General features: G+C 39.8%; 1 protein-coding gene across 1 annotated transcript in view; it reads right to left on the bottom strand.

Moving 5' to 3' along the window:
• The window catches only part of SSH2 (slingshot protein phosphatase 2), a 247,613-nt gene that overhangs the window by 121,648 nt on the left and 105,453 nt on the right, over positions 1-20,512 (bottom strand). The gene's annotated exons all lie outside the window — the stretch shown is intronic.

Raw genomic sequence — 20,512 nt, 5'->3', positions numbered from 1 at the left:
ACACATGCGTGCATTCATATATTCTTCCCTCTTTGAACCAGTTCAAATGAGAGTAAGGTTCAAGCACTGCCCACCCTATCTCCCACTTTCCCTTCCCCTGTAAAAGCTCTTCCTTGTGAACTTTCATCTGAGATAATTTTCCCCATTCTACCTCTTCCTTCCCTCTTTGTCCAGTGTATCCCTCTTTCTCACCCCTTAGTTTTATTTTTTTGAGATCATCCCAACAAAATTGATTCAAATCCACACCCTCTGTCTATGCAGCCTCCGAATTCCCTGAATAATGATAAAGTTCTTAGGAGTTACATGTATCATTTTCCCATACAGAAATGTAAACAGCTTAACCTTATTGAGTCCCTCATGATTTCTCTTTCACGTTTATTAGGTACTTTATGTTAATGTTTCACATCTCCACGAGAAAAGGAATATCTGGCATAGAAGGCTATTTACTTTGGCAACAGACTAGAGTGGAGAGATTTGTGGCAGGGAGACTATTGTAACAGTACAAGTGGAAGGTGATGAGGACCTGTACCAGTGTCAGAGTAGAGAGGGCGTGGGTAGGAAGAATGTTAGGAAGGGAAATTCAAAAGGCCTTAGCAACACATTAGGAAAGGGGCTGGGAGGGTGGGAGTGAGGAGTCAGGGATGATACCTGTGTTTCAAGACTGGGTAACTGGGAGAACTGTTGTGCCCTAGACAACAATAGGGAAATTCAGTAGGGGAGAGAATTTGAGAGAAAAGATAATGTATTCCAATATTCAGCAAAAACTGTTGGCAAAACTAGAAAGTAGTCTGGCAGAAACTAGGTATAGATCAACATCTCACAACAGATACCAAGATAAGCTCAAAATGGATACATGCTTTAGACATAAAAGGTGACATCAAAAGTAAATTAATGGAACATGAAAGAAACTGCCTGTCAAATCTACGAATAGGGGAAGAGTTCATGACCAAACAAGAAATAGAGATGTCCACAGGAGGTAAAATGGATAATTTTGATTATGTAAAATTAAGAGGGTTTTTTTTGGGAGGGGAGAAGGCAGGGCAATTGGGGTTAAGGGACTTGCCCAAGGTCACACAGCTAGTAAGTGTGTCAAGTGTCTGAGGCCATATTTGAATGCAGGTTCTCCTGACTCCAGGGCCAGTGCTCTACTCACTGTGCCACCTAGCTGCCCCCAAATTAAAAGTTTTATGCAAACAAAACCAATGCAGCTAAAATTAGAAGGGAAGCAGGAAACTGAGGGGAAAACTGTTCACAGAAGGCTTCTCTGATAAAGGTCTCCTTTCTAAAATACATAGAGAACTGAGTGAAATTTACATGAATAAGAGCCATTCCCCAATTGATAAATGATCAAGGAATATGAATAGGCAATCTCAGATCTAAACTTGCCAGGTATGAGGTCATGCGCAAATCACTTCGCTTTCTGGACCCTACTTTCTTGATCTATAAAAATGTCATATTACTACTACTTGGATCTTAGGGGATTTCTGTAAGGAAAGCTCTTTAAGAGCTATGCAAATGCATCATTATCATTAGAAATTCAATAGGTCTTGATCAGGGATACAAATCTGGCTTAACAGAACAGTAGTTTCCTCTATTTCTTTCTACTTTTTTTTTTAAAAGAAGAAAATATTAATCCATTAAGGCTAGAATAATCATGAAGTGCTAAGTAAAACTCAAAACAATCTAAATATGACAAAATAAGAGTCACTGAAGAAATGTATCAGAGCAACAGAAGATTACTCTAAAGCTAGCATCAGTTCTTACACTTAGAAGATGAATTCTGGGCTTTGGATGGGAGACCGAAACGGCAAAGAAAGATTTAGCTCACGATGAATGAATTATAATTAGGGAATGTGATTTCCCTTATATTATTACTATGGGCAATCACTCTAAGTACAGCTAGAACAGAAGAGTATGATTAAATATTAAGTTATTAGCACTAACAGCTCTATTTTACCACCATTCTAAAGCTCTTTATAGTTACAAACTATTCTATTTGTAATTCAAAGTGGCATATTAAAAAGATGTTTAAGAAAAGATATTATTTTAAAAATTACTTCCCTCATTAAATAAAACAAAACTCTGACCACCTGGGATCATGTTGCACCAGACAAGTTTTTACAACCTCCCAGAACACAAGGGCACAGCCCGATTCTGGACTTTGTCACACAGGCTTGCTGATGCTCAGGCCTTGGGCTGGTTCAGCATGAAAGTTGTTTAAAAGCATCTTGCGTTGTCCAAAGATTGGAGTTAGGATTAACTATAGCTCTCTTACTTTGGGAATGGCAAGGCTTGCCATCTTCTTACCCTGCCTTCAATCCAATATCGTACTTTCCTCCCCTCTTCTTTAAAAACAGGGGTGGGGGTGTTAGAATTGGACAGTAGAGCTCATTTTGGATTAGGATTGGTAGATGCTGCCTTAATGGAAGTCATCCAAAATCAAACAGCATGGTGCTTTGGCTTCATTCATTAAATTTATATTTATAAGCAAGTTCAGTTTTTGCCCAGCATAAAAAACCATGAAGAATAGATGCTGATGGTTCTACTCCCCACCACAAAGTCTTTCTATCTAAGAGTTATCTTCATGCAGTAATGTCAGTACTTGAACATGAGAAGGATTTGTGATTTTCTCAACTGCCTGAAGCACACATAATTTAAGCAACTTCCCCAGGATCATACAGCTATGTCAGAGGTAGGATTTTAATCTAGATCTCCCTGATTTTAAAAATATTTAATCAATCAATAAATTAACTTTTTTTAATTAATATTTTTTATTTTTAGTTTACAACACTCAGTTCTGCACAATCCCGAGTTCCAGATTTCCACCCCCCCCCCATGGCATGGAATCCAATATATCTTCTACATGTAACTTCACATTGAACTTATTTACACAACAGTCAAGTTGTAAAGAAGAATTATTACCAATGGAATGAATCATGAGAAAGAAGAAACAAAACAAAAAAAAAAAGAGAGAGGAAAAAAAACAAAAGGAAAAAAAAAGGAGAGCAAACAGTTTGCTTCAATAAATTAACTTTGAAAGACTGGGTCTCACTATATTGCCCCAGCTGGAAGTATAGGGCCTCCTTTGGGTCTCATCTTACTGCTGACTGGCACAGGAAATCTGACCTACTCCATTTCCAAACTGGGTTAGTTCAGTCCCTCCTCAAGCAACCTGGTTCCCACTCCACCTCCTCCAGAGGGGTTTGCCGTATGGATGATGAATTTCTTTTTAAAATAGTACTTTATTTTTTCAATTACATGTAAAGACAATTTTAACCTTTATTTTTTATAAAATTTTGAGTTCAAATTTTCTCCCTACTTCCCTTCTCTCCCCCCACCTAAGAAGGTAAGCTACATATGTGCAATCATGTAAAACCTATTTCCACATTAGTTATGTTATGAAAGAAGAAACAATTTGTAAAAACAAAATACAGTTTGCAAAAGGAAAAAAACCATGAAAAAAATAAAGTGAATATAGTATGTTTTGATCTACATTCTGACTCCAATTAATGAATTTAGAGTGGACAACCAACTGGCACAGCCTACTACAGCTCACAACTCCTGAGCTAAAGAGATCTGTCAGCTTTTATCTCCCTGGTGGCCAGGATTATAGGTCTTCCTGATTCTAAGAGCACACTATTCAATATACCATACCACCTTTTACCAGGTCACAATATTGACAGTAAAACAATTGGGATCCACCCTTTCAAAATGGGGTAATGCATTCTATCAAGGTTCAGTCTGTGTTCACTGTGGGAGAAAAAAATCTGAAAAGCAATAAAAAAAATGAAGACCAGGAATTGGAATACGACATAGACAATTCTCACTTCCTTTAGGTTTGCATTATTCAAATCGACTCCCCTGGAGGCCCGAGGTCAGAGCCCCACCAGTACGGCTCTGGCTGTGGCAGGCAACAGAAGCACCAGTGAAGATGTTTTTTCATACTGATCAAGGTTATCACAACACTTTCCAATCATTTATTCAGATTTGCTGCTTGATGCTGTTGCTTTTATTGCTTTTCATACTTTATAGATGAGTGAAGTGAGACACACCAAAAAAGTTAGCAAAAGTGGCATGATACTGAGCAGAAAATGAAATTCAAGTTTGGAGATTTCCATTCAACTATTCTTACCAACAGCATCTAGCACTCTTTCATACTGATAAATACAACCTGTTAAATCTGTCTTCTACAGGAATAACTGTGAAATCCACATTTGAAGTTAAATGTAGATGACCATCCTACTTTTAACTCATGCTGAGTATGAAACATATTTCTTGGAGTCTTAAGTTACAGCAATTATATTCAGATATTTCTACAAAGAAAATTCCTTTAAACCCAATGACAAAATCATGAATTATAATAGATTTTCAAAAGAATTCATCTTGGACAGCAGACATTTAAACCCAGTATAAAGAACTGATTCCCTAAGAGCCTAAACCCCAGAAAGTGTTTCTACTAAAAGCAACTGTTCATTTACTCCATCACCATGTTGTCATATTCACAACTGATGAAAACCTGAACCCCTCAGGGCTGTGTCCCAGGTTGCCAGAGAGAAGTATATGAAAAACCCTTATGCTCCTTTGGGGACCTTCACCTGGGGTTCTTGGGTAATGCTACCTTCCTTACGAATGCAGAAAATCACCTTATCAATTATCCGATGAATGAGTGTAGTATCTGAGTTGTCTACCAAGCAGCCTTCTACTTGAGTCACTAGACTAGTGGCTTGTCAGGTTCTCTGACTCACCAATAAGACAGCCTTCTTAAAAGGCTTCTCCATGAAATAGTGACAAGCTGGAAAACACCTAGGCTGCTCCCTGCACTACAAGAACATGCTTTGCAAGCAGTGCATTAAGCATTCTGGGTCACTTGGCTATATATTGTTCAATTTAGTTCGTAATCAGAGGTTACTGCTACCTGATGTTATTTAAGAAAGGCATATTGACTGGCCAGGTCTGAAATCGGCAGAGGGAAGGAAATGGAATACTGTTCAAAATACTGAAATGTGAAATCTACCAAACATAATTAGGTCATGAGCTCTCGCCCTGTCCAGACTTTCCTCTCTGCATTCATAGGAGTCAGACATTTAATGCGACATGGTCACATAGCTGATTATACAGGGAATAAAACAGAAAAGAAATAGACCAAGTGCTCCTATAGTGAGAAAGCCATCTCGACCCATTCCTAAACCACCTAGATCTTGGGGTGTGGCGGTGGAAAGGCATAAAGGGAGAGGTTTCCCACAACCTACTTCAGAACTGTCAACTAGAAAATCAGGGAAACTGAGGAAGACAGTAAGGGAAATCAATCTTCCCCTCAAGTTCACCAGTCTAATGAGATTTACAATAACTAGCAGCCTCCACAGTTCCAGGTGGTCTCTCTTCAATACCTCCCATCTTTTCAGTTCTGGACTCATCACTTCTCCCAGCACTGGTCTTCGGTCTTCCTCTCTGGGCATCTTGCCTTTAGGGCAATGCTGGTCATGGCTTCTACATTTCACCATGTATTTTCAAGTCACCCACCACTTGCCTTTAATCCCCCCTTTCTTCTATTATAGGACTTCTCCCTGTTGCAAGCAATAGTTTACCAAGACCCCCACGACTAGAGAGAGGCAATCACCCTCTGGCATGTATGCCAGGGTTATCAGAAACCACTCTGCCAGTCTCTCCCTCTCTTAATCATCACCTCAGGCCCACGAGCAAACAATCCAGAGAGATGGGAAGGCAAACCAGGGCAGAGGTTACATTTTTTTTTCAAAGAATCAAATCATCTGACCTCTTAGTGGCTATATGAATTTGAAAAGACCCTGTAGAGTCATTCTTGCCTCTGAGCAGTGAGCAATATGAGCTGAATTTGTTGAGACAACGAGAATCTGAACGATGGGCCAGATCCAGCTTGACATGGAATTGGTGGTTTAAGAGGAAAGATTGAGAGAAAGATAACAGATCTGCAACTGCATTTTAAAAACAGGTTAGATGTGGATTCCTCAAACTAAAATGGAAGAGTTTTCTGGTGAGTCAAACTTAACTGTGCACATCCTTTTTCACATGAAAAAGCCAAGATCCCCACTTGGGCAGAGATTTGTCTTTTACTTGGAATCATTTAACATTTTTTTTAATACAGTATGAAAAAAAAAGCCACCTTAGAAGCTTCATATAGTGGAAGCTGACATTCCAGCTCAATGCCACTTTATTATATCTATCCTGTGGCTCTTGCAGACCAGAAATAATAGACTGAGGCACTATGAGGAACTTGGAATTCCATATGCAAGTTTATAGGCAATGATCTACACCCTTCCCCTTCCCCAACATTTCCTCATTTAAACTACAGATCAAGTCTTCAGCTTGAATCAACACTACACATAAACCAAAATATTACAGAGTCTTTATCATTTGAAATGATTTGTAATGCCCCCTAGCACTCCTTTCCTGTACTTCCATACAGTCTATAAAGCTGAAGCCAACATCTGTTCCTGTCCCAGGGGATGCCAGAACAGATGTTTTATGTCATAGAAATACAGACCACCACCCTTTTAATGAGAGGCCCAAAGTTATGTTTCCTTAAGATTATGAGGATCACCTAGGAGTACTTTGGTTATTGCTAAGCCATTCACCTAGGGTGACTGTAATTGATTCCAACTGCATGTCAAAGAATGTGCTATCCTTCTCATTTTAAAAAGGGTGGGGTGGGAAGACAGGTTATTTGCTCATTTCTTTTCTTGTGCAGCAGTTTTTAACTGCCCTTCCTCTAACATTGACTTGTTTTGTAATGTAGGTGCCATCTAAAGGCAGCTCCTTTGAGGGCTTCTGATCAAGCATCTGAGACCCCCATAGGGGGTAGGCCACATACAGAAATCTACCTCATAAACCTAGTTTTGGAAGAACTCCTTTGTTTCTAATACCAAAAAGGTGAACAATTACACACAAAAATGCACAAATTTTTATCTGCTTAAGTGTTGATACTGTTTACAGGCAAAAATCTGACCATCAATAATAATGCCTTTTTAAAAGCTCCTGAATCTTTATGCTCTGATATTTCAACCCAACTTTGGGGCTGCACTAAATAACAGGCAACACCTCTCCCTTGCTATTCATACTACTGCTCAGCCTGGGGGAAAATCCCAGTTAATAATTAACAACCCGATGTAGTCCGGGAACAGCATTTACTAATACAATCCATTTGCTACTGAACAGTACATGCAATACCAGAGAGCCTAAATTAGCTCTTAGTCCCTAGATGAGTCTACCAAAGTTCGTTCAGTTTTGTCCCTGCCAATTTACGCCTAAAGTACAGCCTCTCAGCTGAAGAGATTATAAAGGGTGAAATCCTTCAGGGTTAGTTACAAAAATTACTTATTCTGCACCTCGTGGAATAGCGTAGACTTAGTAGATGCTCAGTAAGAATTTACTAAATGAATGAACCAAGGTAATCCTCACCTTTTAGACAAGACTTTCTTAATTGCCATTAAATGGCAGTGACCACTGATGAGAAATCAAATTGAGTCAGATGAGATCTGTTCATGGAAAATTAGAAACTTCCAGATATAAATTGATACCAGATCTATAATAAAAGAAGAAACTTGATTGGAGCTTAATAACCCTTTCCTCTTCCTGGATGCCCACAGTAACTACTATGAATTTCTAGCCGACCATTAAACTGTGGGTTTATTTTCAAACATTAAAAAAGAGCTATTAAGCCTTTGAAAACAAGAAGGGAGGTCCCGGGGACAATCAGATTCACTGTGTAAATACAGAGAAGACTGAGTTCTGAGGCTGCAAAAACAAAGGCAAGGAGTTTAGAGGGATAATAATACTTCAAGAATTTGTGATTTCTCCATGCTGTAGTGTATTATAGTCTGTATTACTATGAAAAGAATAAAAATTCATACTCTGGTGATAAACTTCTCTGAATTTATCTAGTGAGATGTACAATGCATTGCTTATAATTGAGGCCACCAAGCTTGGCAGGGATTACCAGAAATTGGGCTTTGCTGGCACAGACTTTAAGAAACCATGATCACTCCTTGCCATGAAGCATCAGAGCAGGCATGATGATTGTCAAGACACTACTCTATTTTTGTCTCACGCTTGATTGTTTTGAAAGTACTTCCCCACTCCCTTCTGACCACTAAAGAAGAGAAGCTGGAACTGGTAGAGGCCAATGAGCTTGGTGGTGAATCCTGGCAAGATTCTAGAATGGAATGAATATTACAGAGATGGCAGGGACCACCTAGAAAATAAAGTGGTGGTCACAAAGAACCAGGATGACTTCAACCCAAAACAAGTCATGCCAGACTAAGCTCACTGCCTTTCTCTGACAGAGATTCTAAATTGGTATGTATAACTTACCTAGATTGGTGGGAAAGCATTTGATCGACTAATCAAGCTAGCAAACAACCAATGAACGTTTATTAGGTGCCTACTCTGTGGCAGGCCCTGACTTTATGGAGCTCACCTTCTACCAGGGGAGACAACATGTAAATAAATAAGCATATACCACACAGATACAAAATAACTTTGAGGATTTGAGGTAGTTGTGGGAGTAATACATAGACAGCATTACTACATTACATGCACTGTAGGGGGTCAGGAAAGGATTCATGGAGACGGTTTCAAAGCAAATAAAGGATTCTACAAGCTGCCTCTTAGAATAGGTGAGGAAGGAGCGTATTCTAGGCATGGAGTTGGGAAATTGAGGTCACATGTGAAGGACATGAAGAAGGCAAGGTGCCAGGGCTATAGAGTGTATAAAGTGGAATAAAGTGTAACAAAGCTGGAAAGGTAGGCTAGGCCAGGTTGTAAAGGGATTTATGTTTGATCATACAAGGAATAGGGAGCCACTGGATTTCTTGAGTAGAGGAGTGACTTGTTTAGATCTGTAATTTAAGAAGATCACTTATGGAGGTCAGATCAGAGAAAGGAAGACCAAGTAGGAGGCCACTTCCACAGTCCTGGTGAGAGATGATGGGGTGCCTGGACCATGGCAGGGGCCATGTGAGGAGGGTCCAGATTCAAGAGATTGTTGTGGAGGGGAGAATCTACCAGACTTGGCGACAAATGCATGAGAGCAGAGGGAGAGGGAATGACTCTGAGGAGGCAAACTCCAGTGATGAAAAGCACTGTTTTGTCTTTATCAGAAATAGGAAATTGAGAAAGGGGTGGGGATTGGGGGAGAAAGGGTTTCAATTCTGAGTTGAGATACTTAGGGGACCAGTTTAAAATGACCAATAGGTGGCTGGTTACACAAGGCCTGAGCTCCAGAGACAACAGGGCCAGATAACCAGGCGTGAGAACGATTTGAGAATGATCAGATTTTTGCATAGTGATGATCGTAGATTTAATCACCAGGAAAGTTTGGAATGAAAAAGAGGGCCTGACAGAGCTCTGAGGTAGACCCACACACACACACAGGGTGCAGAACGTAAAAATTAAGGAGTCGCCAGACAAGTAGAAGGAGAACCAGGGAGAGCAGCATCATGAAAACCACAGGAGAAAGAATGTCCAGTGGGTAATTGGGGTAGCTTATGAACAAAAGAAGTTAAGGACAATTGTGGTGGGAAGTGGGATAGAGAATCAATTAGGGAGGAGTAGAAGGATTACCTTGCTACCAAGGGGTCCAGGTGAGATTAGATAACATATTTGTAGTTGACACAGTCTGGCACCATTCAGCAGCAGTTAAGTAAGAGAAAAGAAGGCATATGGGGGTGGGGTTAATTAAGTGTTGGGGTTTAGTAAGGCATAAGTGGTAACAGAACAAGGGGAAAAGAGATTCTAGCATAAATGGCAATATAATTATAAATAAATTAGTTAATCATAGGTCAAAATTGGGAAGGGAGGAAAGTAAAGCCAGAACAGGGATGATGGCCTGGGAGAGCATGGAGTAACAGAGGAGCTAAAGGTCATGGCGAAGATGAAGAATAAGGTCTAGAAGGAGTGAGGTACAAGGACATTTGGAAGTTGGCTCCCTCTGAATAAAGGTCTTCACTCTGAGGCCATTTGCTGTGCGTGCTGTTCAAGTACTAGTCGGAACAGATGGCTGCTGGGGTCTCGTTCAATTCTAAAACTCTTTGATGTCCAATGAAGGAGGCAGAAGGAGTGTTAGCATCCCCATCTGACAACTGAAGAAACTGAAGTCCATGAAAGTTAAGTGACTTGTCCAACGTCACAAAGGTAGTAAGTGGGAGAACAAGCACAAAACTCAAATTATCTGATGTCTAGTCCTATGCTCTTTTTATAACCTTGGGACCCTGGATGTTCAGATTTTATCTGATGCCTCCTGTTGTCAATAAATTATCTATATAGGAGCATATCAACTATGTAGACTTGGGGCCTAACACTGGAAGGCTAACAATGTAGCACAGAATTTTCCATAAAAATCACATCATGGTGAGGCTGAATTGATCTGATTCAATCAACAGAGCAGATAGAGACAGATTTGTATAAAAGTCTACAACTGAAAGGCTCATTGAAAAAAAACAACAAACTATCATATAGTGAAGGATAGCTGTGCTGAGATAAATAATGCCGTTTTAAAGTAGAAAATCACTTATTCTTTAGTTCCTTTGTACACTAGGTACCTGATAGCAGGGTGGCAAATATTTCAAACAAAATCTTCCTAAGGACCTTCACTAAAAATAATAATCATAATCAACTTGTCAATTTTAGAAAATGCTATTAATTTGATTTTATTTATTTCCCTACCAGATGGTTTCTTCATAATTTTTAAGAGACTGAATTATCGATGCTGACAGTGAAGTGAAGAGACCAGTAATCTGGGAACACTTTTTTCTAATTATGTTGGGAATCTTTCGGTAGTCATTATTCCCTTTCAAAAATGCTTTAGATGTATGAGGGAAAAAAAAGATGCATGCGAATAATTCCTGCAAGCATCTACTACCTATACCCATAAGTAAAAAGGCATCAAAATAGAAGTTGGAAAAAACCCAGAGATTTTGTATTAAATTCAACAGTTCTGATCTGCAAGCTTATCATAAAACCTTTTTTTAAGGATTGATTTGTTCTTTAGCTACCACACGGAGAAGGAAAACAGAAAAAGATAATTAAATGCAATTAAAACAACTTTAACCTGACCAGCTACTGATGCTGAAAAATAGGAAATGGATGGAGGAAAGATCATAGATTATACCAATAATGAAAAATTCCACATTGAAGTTAAACCAATGTAAGTGGCTTGCCATAATGCCTTTTACAAAGCACCTTAGTCAGCAAGTGGTTGACTTAACTTGCTGAAAGGAAAAATATGGCAGCCAAAGGCAACACTGGTTTATCTTATGGAGAAGGATATAGGAAGGTTATAAGCAGTATCACCTCATAAAACAAAGAGAAGGAAAAAACACTTTAAGGGAAAGCTTGGCAAGAGACCCAATTAAGAAAGACATCCCGAGGGCAATATAAAGATGAAATGGGAAGGAGGACCAAACAGATAATGTTGGAAAGTGTCTTCAAAAAATTTTTTTTATAACAAATTATTTTTATCATCAAGGATGACAGAAACCTCCCCCAAGGATTCTAACATTATATTCCCAGATGTGCTTAGAGAACAAATGGAAGTGACACTGAGGAAGACAAATAAGGGAAACAGGGGCTAGATAAGACCAGCATATGCAAAGGATGAGTGAGTAAAGGAGGCTGCACATGTTCAAAGACACTAAGACACCAATCTCCCTCCTCCTACACCCTTCCTGCCCAACACACATACACACACACACACAGAGCAAATTTTTTTTTTAAATCTGAAAAATAAAGCAAAGTACAGCAAAACAAATGTGGCTGTGTTAGAAACTCTACGTTTCTTACTGCATTTTAAATTCATCCCTTCTCTGAAAAGAGGAGAGTGTCGCTTTTATCACTGTATAAATTGTTCACCTAGCTGTGCTCTCTTTATTCTGCATCAGTTGAAAGGTCTTCTCAGTTTTCTCGGAAGCTGTCCATGTTTTTCTCATTGCACAATACTCCATTACATTGCAATACTACAACTTGTTTGGCCATTGCCCGACAGGAAGACAATCCTCCTTAGGTTCTAATTTTTGGCTACCACGAAAAGAGCTTGTTATAAATGGATCTGTATACATAGGTCTTTTTCCTCTATCCCTGATTTCCTTGGGATATAGGTCTAATAGTGGTAGAGCTAGGTCAAAGGGTACGCACAGTTTAGTGACTTTTGAAGCATGGTTCCAAATTGCTTTCCAGAATGGCTGCACCAATTCACAGCTCCACCAGCAGTGCCCTACTATACAAACCCTCCAACATTTGTCATTTTCCTCTTTTGTCATCTTTGCAATCTGATGGGTATAAGATGGAAAGTCAAAGTGGCTTTAATCTGCATTTCTCTAGTTATTGGTGGTTTGGAATATTTTTTTCATATGGTTACTAATAGCTTGGATTTCTTCCTTTGAAAACTTCTCATTTATATCCTTTGCCCATTTATCTATTGGAAAACAGCTCTCAGTCTTATAAATTTGAAACAATAACTTATATATCTGGGATATGAGCCTTTTAGCAGAGAAACTTGATGCCAAAGATTTTTCTCCTGGTTAATTGCTTCCCTTCTAAATTTAGCTAAATTGGATTTATTTGTGCAAAAAGTTTTAATTTTGCATCATCAAAACTGTCCATTTTATCTTATGCGATCCTCTCTGTCTCTTGTTTGATAATGAACTTACCCTATCTATACATTTAAAAGGTAATTCATTCCTTGCTTCTTTATTTCATTTATGACGCGACCTTTTATATCTAGAGTTCAGGCATCCATTTGGAGTCCAGTTTTATCAGCAACTTTTGTCAAATGGTCAATTCTTCCCCCAGTAACTGGGTCTTTAGGTTTATCAAACACTATGCTACTGCATATTTGCTTCTGTATGTTGTATACCTAATCTGTTTCACTGATTGAACTCTCCCTCTTGTCAAACCAATGCCAAATTTGAATGTTTTGATGATTACTTCTTTTGCAGTACAATTTGAGATGTAGTACTGACAGGCCCCTTTCCTTCTCACTTCTTTTCATTATTACCCCTGAGGTTCTTGATCTTCTGTTCCTTCAGATAAATTTTGTTACCATTTTTTCTAGCTTCATAAAATATTCCTTTTGGAGTTTGGCACAGCACTAAGAAGTAAATTAAGGTTGTATTGTCATTTTTATCATATTGGCTCGACCAACCCATGAGTAATTAACATTTCTCTAATTATTTAGGTCCGTCTTTATTTCTGCTAAGTGTTTTATAATTGGATTCATATAGTTCCTAGAATTATCAGTGATCAAGAGAGGAGGGGAAGATAGTGACACGGAAAAAAACTCAGACCTTATCATTACCCCCAAAAGGTGACCAAGCAAACATCAATAACTATTCATGCATATGTACAGTTTAGCTCATCTATCTAAAATTCTTCTGTGAATTATCTAGATATACTTCAAGGGCATTCTTCATGAGGATATTAGAAAGGAACATGAAAGGTGTTGCAAGTAGCATTTGATTACAGAATACAATATCTTATCATTTATCACAATGCTCATCATATATATTGACTACGAAAACTTGTATTTGATTCATGGGAACAAAAGAACACCTTGAAGGGTGTCCTATGGAAACCTGTTTCCAGTACCTATGTCAAAATTATACAAGATGTCTTAAGAGATAACTTCTCTCTAGTACCTCCCTCCCTCCCACCCCCAAATTACCTTGAATATATTGTTTCTCTTGATAGAAAATAAATTCCTTGAGGGCAAGGTCTATTTCATTTGTGCTTCTGAATTCCCAGAACCTAGAATAATGCCTGGCACATAGTAGGCATTGAATGAATGTTTGTTGGTTGATGGATTAGTATAAAGCTAGACACAAAACAAGGAGGTGTTTGCACCACTGTCACAGAGGATGTCCAGTGCAGACTCCAAGTCAAGGAAAAATTCCTTACAAATATTCTCTTTAGATACCCCTTTTTGGTGAAGCTGTTGTGCTAATTAAGTTAAGCCCCAGAACAATGCAAAGCTTCTTAAGTGAGATTTATAATTACTCCCTGCTTCAAATCTCTTCCTACCCCAGCCCATCCTCTAAGCAGATGCCAAAGTGATTTTCCTAAAGCAACAATCTGATGATATCACTCTCCCACTCAATAAACTCCAGTGGTTCCGTCCATCTCCAGGATCAAAGATGAAGTCCACTCTTTGGCATTTAAAGATCATGACAGATACTAAACGTATATTTGCCTAAAAGACTATTTTATGGAGAATTCACATAAGGCAGATGCTCACATGGAGGTCAGAAGAAGCAAAACAAGAATATTTTCAAAGCCTCTCTGGACAAGGGAGACAGTGGCACAGGACTGCCTACATGGTACGCCTACATTAAAAAAGACGCCGTGCTCTGTAAGCAAAGCAAATTGCAGTAGCTCCAAAGAAACATGCGATGCACAAATTTAGAGCAATCTCTACTCCAAATGTTCATGTGGACTCTTTGTGCTTGAACTGTGGTAGAGCCTTCTGATCAGCCACAGTTGGACACACTGTACCTTGACCCCAACATAGTGATGTAATTTTGGTCTTCTTTGAGAACTAAGGACAACCACCAGCCAATGGCTGTAAGTCAAAGAGTACTATATTTTTTGAAAAAAAAAATGAAATTCAGCATAAGGCATAGACAAGTATATGGCTGAGTGTAAGCAGATTGCAGTACATTACAGCCAAGTAAGTACAAGGTAGAATATGATGTCACCAAAATAGAGAATGCCATCCAAAAGTGTATGAGAAGAAATGAAGATGAACTGTTTACATGGTGGGAGGAAGTGGTAAAGGGTTAGCTCCAAATGGATTCCTCCAAATGTCAAAAGAAAGCAAAGAAGGGCCCCAGTTCAACGGGTGGATGCCCTCTGGTGACCCTAGGAGAGGACAAAAGAAAGAGTCACTTAGACTGGCTGGCAGAGATCACCTGCAATTCACATCCCTGGCAGCAATACCTGAGATCCCTGACATCCGTCTGAGTTTTTGTATCTCAAGAAGAGCAATAGCGCTGTAAGCAGAAGGGTTTATCTGTCTTAACCACTTCCAGTTCCCTAATAAGTACACAACTGAACTATGGGAAATAGTAACAAAAACATGCTGAGCAGAGAGCGAGGACCACACTTCCACTTTAGCTGAGGGCATTTTTCATTTGTATGTTTCATTCAGGAATGTGAGATTTTTGCTCAACATCAGGCCTGGTTCTGGAAAAGGAATTAAGGACAAAAAAAGGAAGGACCACAAGGGCAGGTTCTCAGTTCTAGGGAAGGTATTTATAGGGGTGGCCGCCCCTCATAAGTCATGTAGCCAAGGCTAATTCTTAGCAGTGCCTGGCATTTGAGGCTTGATCAACCTTTTAGTTTGCACAATAAAGGAATGAGCTTTTCCAGAAGGTGGTTTTGCAAAGCCAAGTAGTGTGGGGATGCCCCAAAGAGCAGCATCTTAAAAAGGAACCAAATTATTTACTTAGTCTCTAAAAAAAGGCACCTCATTTCCTGACAGCTTCTACATTATTTGGAGTCTCCTTTCAAACCAGGCTGGAGATTTATGTCTTTTGTGCCCTAATGAAAACCTTGGGAAAAAGGAGAGAGACTACAAGCCAAAAATATGAAAAAATATGAAAGAAATAAGAGGGTATGGGAATGCATTCTTCAGAGAGAAAGAATGCTTCACTGAAATTAGAAGGCTACAGTGGCGGTGGGGGGGGAGGTTTAGCAACAATAGCCTAAAATGGGGGCTCTGTGCATGTCAAAGAGATGCCTGGGAAGCAATGTCCAGAAAACACATCGAGCTGGGGAGGGAGCATAGTTCTGTGTGCCCCCTAATGGTCACACCTGGCAGGTCCCAGAGGAGACAGCAGCTCTGTTACTCTGGACAGGGACAGCAGGTCACACCACGGCTTTTTCAACCTCCAGGTTTGCTGCTTGCCGTCATGTGCAGTCAGGTCCAGAAGCTGGATAGTCCATCTCTGGTCCATCCCTGCTTTGCCCATGACCTGTCTGTGCCTTTCCCCCATGCGCCACTGCTTCCACACGTGGTCACCTTTGACATTCTGGGGAGTTCCTTATTTGCCGTGTCTTGCTTTGTTAACGTTTCATGCATCATGGACAATGCCTTGCACACAGCAGGTAATGACTAAATGTTTACTGAATTGAGTGACCACAAGCTTCTGGCTTTTCTATTTGGGTGTGGAGAAGCATTCTGATGGGAGATTACCACAAGGCAGCGCTGCACACTTAGACACTGCTTCTCTTCACTCTCATGGTGCCTTCTCATGGAGCGAGACCTTATAGATGAGGGTGACTAAGGCTGATCCGGCCACAATGTACCTTCTGGTCAGTTTTTCTTCTCATGCCACTGGTGACTCAGGCAGGCACTCATATGCCACTCCCTCCAAATATTTCAGGGCCCTGTCATTTCACAATGCCCTTGTTTTACTGACAGCAGTAATCTACCACTGATTCTCTCTACCCTTATTAGAGTACCATGGCCAGGGTTCTCAATGTGCTTTAAAAAGACAGGGAGCCCAGAAAGGGTCCAGAAAAAATAATAAAAAACTTAAATGGATGAAAAATATGTTCTATCAAGAAAAGCTAACGGAACTCTGCCAGGAGAAGAGAAGAGATGATGATTAGTGTTTTCCAATACATGGATAGGCTTTACAAGAAAACAGAACAGTTATTTTCTATGACTATGAAGGACCAAAGAAGATGGTTTAAATGAAAGCAGCAGAGAAGTTGGTTGGGTATGAAAAAGAACTACTAGCCCTTTAGGGTGATTTTAAAACAACAGCAGTGTGGGATGCTGGAAAGAATGACCACCTAGAGCAAGAAGACCTGAGTTCAAAGTCTGGCTCTTGGCTCTGCCAGCTGTGAGACAATGAACAAGTCACTTACCATCCCTTAACTTCATTATCTTCATCTGTAAAACAGGTACAATAATATTTACATGACTTATCTCACAGGGTTCCAGGGAAGCACTGGGAAAACCTGAAGGGCAGAACTCATACGCACAAAAATGTTTGTGGTAGCTCTTTTTGTGGTGGCAAAGAACTGGAAGGTGAGGGGATGGCCATCAACTCGAGAATGGCTAAATAAGCAGCGGCCTATGAATGTGATGGAATATTATTGTGTTGTAAGAAATGATGAAGAGGATGTTTTCAGAAAAACCTTGGAAGACCTATATGACCTGATATAACTGATCAATGCAATGACCAGCCACGGTTCCAGACGACTCAAGCTGAAACATGCCGCTGCCCACCTCCTGACAGTGAACTCAGAGTACATAGCGATACATATTTTTTAATATGGCCAATGTGGCAATCTGTTTTGCTTGACTAAACATGTTTGTAATGAGGGCTTTGTTTTTCCTGCTCTCTAAATCTGGGGAGGAGGGAATGCAGAGAGAGAATTTAGATCCGAATTTTTTAAAAACCGCTTAAGGTCATATACATCATTTCAAAAACAAAAATCCTTAATGACATAGGGGACAGAAAGGATTGTATAATCTCTATTCCCTAAGATGCTGAACTTTTCCCCTATAAAATCTCTTCCAGATAGGTTTAGACATTCTGCCTAAAATGCGGAGGTGAAATAAAAACTCTCTTAAGGTCTCTTTAGAATTCTATGATCCAATAAATAGTTGAACTGAAGAACTTTAAAAGCCTACTCCTTTTCCAAATACTCAATCCAATTCTCAAACTGAAGTTTAGGCTATATAGTAGGGGGAAAATTCTGTTATGATGAAAATGTTTATCATCTAAATTCAGTGCCTTTGTCTCTGGCTGTAATTCATCTTTATGTAAAAAAATTTAGTAAGTGTCTTTGGGTTAGACAGCATGACCCCTATCCTATCTTCTTTCAGTGACATTGTTTAGATGTCCCAGGTTAGGATATGGGCTATTAAATGAAAAACAGGAAAGATGCAAATGACTAGCAGGGTTTTCAGACATTTATCTTTTCACCAAAGCAAGTAGTTTTCCATCACTTGCTTTGAAATTCAGTCCCTAGGTCCTATTTGACTGCTATGCTCTGAGAAACATCAAATACTGTCAAGCTTTGAACAGCACAAAATGAACAAACTTTAAACATATCCACCATGGATGAAGATAGTAACTACCTGAACTCAGAAAGTTCTTCTTAAGACTTTTAAGAAAGAAATGGTACTTTGTTACAACAGGAGACTGTTAACAGAATGTCTTCTTTATTACCTAAAATTGACTTCCTGATATAATGATACACTGCTTGCCACTGAAATCCCTATGTCTGAATGCTGGCAAGATGAGTTTAAACACATCCAGTCAAAGGTTGTTACTTCACTTTTGGTTTTCTAGGATCCTACATAAGCCCTGGAGAAAGCTAGCACTCACTCTCTGAACCAGCCAAAGCCAAAGAATGAATGTCTAGCATACTATATGACTACAAGGGGTATCTGGCTGGCAGTGAAGAAAAGTTTCTTTGCCTTCAGTTAATCAGCTAGATTGGAAGTACAATGGGAGTTGATCAGGGGATTTTCTGATCAATATGATGAGTTCCCAAATCAATGTGATGAGGCTAGTGCTCAAAGGAGGGAAGAGTCATCTTGGGCAATAATAAGGAGATAGCGGAAATGTTATTACACCTCCCTGGCTTCTCTTATTGCTTTAAAAAAAACATAGTAAGTGATTAGTGTCCTTGTAAGAACATGCTACTCACATTAAATAGGGGTGGGAATTCAATATATTTTAAAAGCTTGGATGGGCTATATGTTATACAGATGAGCTAATCAGGTTCCTTTAGTCCAAAGAGCAAAGTGCACATTTGGGAAATGATGTATTAAGCAGTGTGTAAGAGCTGCCAAAAGATGTCACGCTGAGTGACAAGTTAGTCTGCCTTGGAGAAGTGAAGGAGAGGCAAAGAATGTATGCAGAGCAGTGGTGTGATAGCATGCAACCATAATGAGTATGTGCCTCTAATGTGTCCATTTACTTATTTATGTTGTGTACATGTACTACTGTAAAAAACAGAAATTTGAAAAGGATGAGAGCCAAATGAAATAATACTAGATCCTAGAGTCAAAGGCATGCTATTGGAGGGGCCTGACAGTCAGACCTGCGTGTGCTTCAGGAAAATCACTTTGGCAACTGAGTGGATGGATTGGAATGGGGAAGATATTTGAGAGAGGGAGCCTACTGAAGAGGCTCGTGCAATAGTCCAGGTGGGCTTACCCTGGGATGATGGCTATGTGAGTAAAGAGAAGGAGTTGGACAGCAGAGAAGTTGTGGAGGTGGAAACAACATGTTTTGGCTATGTACGATGAGGGAGAATGGAAAGTTAAGGAAGGCCTAGGTTGCGTACCTGAGTGTTTGGAAGAAAGGTAGCATACCTTCAATAGAAAGAGGAAAGTTCAGAAGAGGGGTGGATCCAGAGGAAAGAGATAATGTAATACCAACCTGCCCACGCCTGCTGATCCAGTGCCACTCCCTCTCACTGAAAATAGGAAAAGTTGCTGCAGAGACCCAGCAAGGCTTGATAAGGTCATGTGAACATAGGACTGAGAGGAGCTTCATTAGAAGCTCCCCAGGGGCCCATGACTGGGGCAGCCATAGAGGAAATCAGTTATAGGAAAAGAAAGAGTAGGGGGATTATAAAAGGGTGGGGTAGTTGTACTGAACAAGCCACGCCTGTAATTAGTTGGGGGAAGGAAGAAGAGGGGGATGTGGTATCATGGTAAATGTTTAACCACTAGCTCTTTGAAGAAAGAGTGTAGGCAGGACGTACTTTTCAGTTTAATCTTCTTTAGTAACAGTTTCTCTATGAGTTTCTTAAGTCTCCATAATCAACAAAGCAATAAATCAAGCCCTAATTTGTGTCATTTGCTGATTTCTAAGATGTAAATGCTTACCCTAAACATTTAACAATCTGCTCTCCTAAGCACACCCCTGGATGGGACCCATCATCCCACCTTCCAAGGGGGTTGATCATACACTTCCCGGGCTCATTCCACAGCCCCTACCAATGACCTCTAGAGAGAAGTACACAGGATTTTCTTTTTTTTTAAATTACTGAGAACTAATAATGATGCTAATAATTGAACTGATGATGATACTCTGTTCACATTTGTGATGATTTAGGCACCCAGTTACTTTGAGCAAAATTCCTATCCAAAGGGCTCCAAATGCAAACTCCCCTGGGATTTCCTGACATTTGGGGAAATTTATTTATACTTCAGAACCTAACAAACTGCCTTTGGACCCCGAGATGGCAAAGAGGCAAACATTTCCCTGCATTGTTTGTGGCTTTCCCCCAATGCGTGTAAACTTTTTACACCTGTCTCAGCAACACCTGCCATTCTTCCTTGCTGGGCTTGGTCATCAGCCTTTTAAAGAATTCCATTTTACAAAGTCCACTCCAGCAGTGATTATAGATATTCCTCTTTTGTAAAGCCAAGCTAACCTAAGCCAATAAGACTAAAGGAGAACTAGAAAGGTGGGTGAGAAGGAAGGAGAAAATGGTTTCTATGGAAACT

The sequence above is a fragment of the Trichosurus vulpecula genome, chromosome 7, assembly GCF_011100635.1.
Source record: "Trichosurus vulpecula isolate mTriVul1 chromosome 7, mTriVul1.pri, whole genome shotgun sequence".
In the NCBI taxonomy this organism is placed as follows: domain Eukaryota; kingdom Metazoa; phylum Chordata; class Mammalia; order Diprotodontia; family Phalangeridae; genus Trichosurus; species Trichosurus vulpecula.
This window is presented reverse-complemented; position numbering and strand designations above follow the sequence as displayed.